A 4,518-nucleotide genomic window follows, 5' to 3' on the forward strand; every position below is an offset into this window, starting at 1 on the left:
GGGCGCGACTGGGCCGAATTTCGCCGTCCGGATGGAAAAAACGTCACTCGGGGGCCTCGTCGGGGGGACGAGTGGAGATGCTCTAACAAGCAGAAGCTCCATTGTTTAGTCTAAAGATCCGATGGTTCAGGAAGGAATTAAATAGTATCTATGTTTGCGGTGGGAATGAGTTAAAGGAGGAACTGCAAGATGTATCATCCTCCAGATCGTGTAAAGACGATGGAGGATCTTGACGAATTTGGGGAAAAAAGAGGAAAATTACAGTGGTGGAGGAGGGAGATTGGATGGAAGAAGCAGGCGGCTTAGTTAAAGAATACATACAGTCCAATCCAACCGCAGCCAATCATGGACACGCTGTGGCGACCTCGACGCGTCCGGCATTCGAGTCCAGCGGCTGCAGCACCTCCTCACCCGGTCATGCCTAAGCTGACGACACGTCTGGCGTGGTAGGCAGCGTAGCGCCAGCGGTGATGCGCGTGTTGGCTGCTGCTGACGCCCACGAGGTTGATTTGTTGGTCGTGTCAATGACTGGGGAAGGATTAATGCTCTAGCTACATTCCTTGTGTTGGGAGTTGGGACACTGCTGTCGGTGAAGTTCACAACCCTTCGAAACTTTGGTTTAGGCACGGCGACAAACTGGGCTGCAGTATCAATCTTATCAGTTAAATGGCGTCTTCAATGTATGGAGTGCTGAAGTTATAGAGGGTCAACCTTCGAACCGGCAAACACAAACTCTTAAAATCCCCTTCTTCAATTTATTTACAAATATAATTGTTTTATTAAGAAGGTTTCAAAAATATATTAGTTTTATCTTTTTTTCTCGAAAAATGGCGAATCTTCTAACCCTACCAATTGCCACTAGCTTCGGTAAAAGATACCATTTTAAAATTTTAAATATTTACTTATCAAACATATAAAAGCCTACATGCTTTCTGGTAGTGGAATTTGAGTTCCTCACTAATACTACCTCCATCACAAATCTTAAGGCTTATATTATTTTTAGAAAGTCAAACTATGTCAAGTTTAACTAAGTTTTAACAAAAAATTATTAACATGCAAAATACAAAATCAATATCATCAAATAGATAATAAAATATTTTTTCGTATGGTATCTACAAAATATTATATTTGTTGATATATTCTTATAAAAGTTTGGTCAAACTTTACTTGTTTTGACTTTTTTTAAAAAGCCTTAAGCTTTGGGATAGAGGCTACCTCCATGTTACAGTTGGCCGGTGTAATTAAAGGGATTAATTGTGAGGAGTCCCGAGATGTTGGGCTGCATCGAGACTCACATTGGGACGTAAATGCATTCCGCAGATGAAGGTTGGGAGAGGGGGGCAAACCCGGTTGCCTTTGGGAGGGGATCCCTAGATGCGAGACTTGTATGAAGGTGAGGGGAAGGCGGTGTTGTCCGCAGATGAAGATTGGGAAAACCAGGGCCTTTAGGAAGAGGGGGAGTCCCTAGATGTTGCCTAAACCGTGCGAGACTCTTATAAAGGTGAGGGGAAGATCGTGACGTCCGCAGATGAAGATGGTGGGAAAGAAAGATAACCCAGTCACCCGCCGCCGCGTACTCCCAAGTATATTACCATTTTTTATTACATGTTATACAATATGAATTTATAAATAATCAAACTCTGCAGTAGTGTGCACAAAATTGATTTTTGTGATGTTGATTTTTCTCTCCCGTTGCAAAGCACGGGCATTTTTACTAGTACCTAATAATAAAGGAGCTAAGGTTTCTACCAAAATTTTCGTCCAACATTTTTTTGGACCGTTTTACCCTCCCACCAAAATACATAATACAGCTAAATACCACTATACCGGTTCCTTCAGATTCAAAAGAACGATTCTCTCCCCGTCTGCGTTGCCGAGCCGAGCCACCACGATGACGCGGGAGACCTGATTCTCCTTGATGGCGGCCCCTTCCCTCGACCGGCTCCTCTGGAAGCGCGCTACGCGACCAGTGACTTTTTCTCAAATCAGGCCCATAAGAGAAATTCACAAGCAACCCAAACAAATCCATCCAGAAAACACACCATCGATACTCAGAGTTAAATAGTCCCACATCGTTCCCTTCCAACGATTGCCACCGGTTTATATACGTTGGAAATTACACGGAATATCAGGAAGGTGAATCAAGTACCACACCATTGATTGGTGCGAAATCTGCTGCGTACATGAATTAAAGAGAGGAAAAAGGAAGGATTGGAAAATAGGCTGGAATTGTCCCGGAGGAGGACCGGACGAAAAAGGTGAGCGCAGGCACGGATTGAAAAATATATCGGCTGGATCTGACCCCGGGGGAGCACCGGAGGAAAAAGCTTAGCGCAGGCACGGCCCTACAGCAATGGGGAGACGGTGAGCAGATAAGAACACGCCCAGACCACCAGGAGCCGGCGCCATAGAAATTGAGAGAAGGGTATTTACCCGGAAGGAGGCGCGGTGGAGAGAATAGCCCAGACCACCGGCAGCCGCCGACGCGATAGAAACTCAGAGAAGGGGATGGGGTCATCGGATCCCCTTTGCTGCAAGAAAGCCTTATCCTTTTCCTCTACACCGGCTTGTCCGCTAGGAGCACCACCCGAATCTTCTTTTCAATTTTCCCTAGCACGTGTCATCCAGACCTCTTCTTCTTTCTCATTTTTCAGCATGTATTTCCATAAATACACATAGAACGTTTTAATAACTGCCCCACGCTAGAAAATTCCCAAAAGGCGTGTACACGTTGTTCTTTCTCATTTTCCATCGAGTATTTCCAACATAATATTATCTTCAATATACCAAAATACAAAATTGGAAATTATATTTAATTTTTATCGAACAGGTGCACACACGATGGAGGCACGTGGGAGACAACCGCGAGTATTTCCAACATAATATTATCTTCAATACACCAAAATACAAAATTGGAAAAACAGGTCCACACACGATGGAGGCATGTGGGAGACGACCACATCGAGGATCTAAGGGAGGGCGCGACATCGAAACCTTGTCGGTGCGAAGCAAACGGGACTATTGATTGAAAGATGGCCAATCGTAGGAGGGTAAGCAGGTTCAAGCTAGGTGGATGAGTCAAGCGATTTTATTATGACGGGTAGAGGTTCGTTCAACAATTGTGCATGTGACATAAGCCCCTTCCATGTTCCATAGTTTTGTACCAAATTGAATTTCCAATGGGTTAAGAAAATAAATAGTTTTTTTTGCTTTAAGTTCCGTTCGGCCACTAAAAAGAACCATTCAAAAACAAAAGTTGTGTGGTACATTTTAAATATCTAAGAATTATACAGCATAATATTTTTCATGCCGAGCAGCATGCTAGCACCCAAAAATATCAGGAGCATTGTATTACACGGTGTCATGAACTCGGATAAACATCCAATCTTTCGATGTTCATGATGATGATGACGTATCGCAGCCGGATGAAGAACAGCTGCGGGTGACGAGGTATCAACTTGTCAATGCCTATGGATTATAGGCTAGGGTTTAGTTGGAAGTAGAGGGCAAGTAGATCTCGAAGGTTTCAGCCGAAAAGTACTCGACGATTATGAAAACTAGGGTTTGTAACAATAATTCGATGATCTCTTCGTCCCTCGACTCCCCCTTTATATAGGAGGTGGAGCCGAGGGTTTTGTTTTGTACAAGTTACAGAGTCCGGGCCGGTTTCTAACTCATCCCGCCAGATTACAAATAACACTTCCTATTACAACTCTAACTTTCCTTAATATATCTTGGGCTCCCGAAACTTCTTATCCTTCGGGTATTGGGCCTTCAGTAAATCCCGGGTACTATCTTCGGCAGGCCCATTTGGGATGCCTATGTCAGTAGCCCCCGAGATTTTGCTTGAATCGTAGAGTCAGGGAAAATCTCCACTGTTTATTTTTATTCGAGAGCTTTAACCTTTTTATATTTCTTCACATAAAATTCTATATTGTACAGGGATAATGGTAGTTGGGGCTAGTTCATCTGACGGATCAAGTACTAGTTAACTGCTCTAGTGGCAATCCGCAAAAACCTACTTCAAGATCACGTCCCTGGACATGATCTCGGGATACTGGTGTAAACTTCGACAGGTACCGCTTAAGGTCTTACCATTCTGTCGAGTCCCAGTCAAATTTATCGAGTACCTAACGCGTCCGTTAGGATTTTTCTTCGTATCTGTTGATACGGATAAAAGTAGCAGAGCGCAGTCTTCGGCGATGCCACGCCCAGCAGAACGGATCTGGGGTCTTACCTTCGCAAATTTGCGGCATTCAGAAATTGATCGCAACTTTGGCGTTCTGAGAATATATTGTCGAGTGCTTTTCCGGCTGTTGGAGTGGCACATTTTATCGAGTCAAATATGACTTATATTGTTCTCCCGATAGGAGTATATGTAGAGTTAATTATAACTCGAAATATACTTTTTTGCTTTTCTATCTTTCTATTTTAACTTCATCGGGCACGCGAACAGCGTTCCCGATGGGAGTAGCCCCCGAGGCTACAGCCAAGGACTTGTACTTGGTTGTAGGCTCA

The 4,518-nt window shown here is 43.9% G+C and overlaps 1 long non-coding RNA gene across 1 annotated transcript; it reads right to left on the bottom strand.

Annotated features, from left to right (window-relative positions):
• Nucleotides 1–2,075: 2,075 nt before the first annotated feature.
• On the bottom strand, nucleotides 2,076–2,577 carry LOC127298376 (uncharacterized). Its single transcript, XR_007849721.2, has 2 exons — nucleotides 2,434–2,577; nucleotides 2,076–2,345 (listed from the first exon to the last, which is right to left on the bottom strand). It is a non-coding gene; the product is annotated as an uncharacterized lncRNA (long non-coding RNA).
• Nucleotides 2,578–4,518: the final 1,941 nt, after the last annotated feature.

This window comes from Lolium perenne, chromosome 5 (genome assembly GCF_019359855.2).
Source record: "Lolium perenne isolate Kyuss_39 chromosome 5, Kyuss_2.0, whole genome shotgun sequence".
NCBI classification, from domain to species: domain Eukaryota; kingdom Viridiplantae; phylum Streptophyta; class Magnoliopsida; order Poales; family Poaceae; genus Lolium; species Lolium perenne.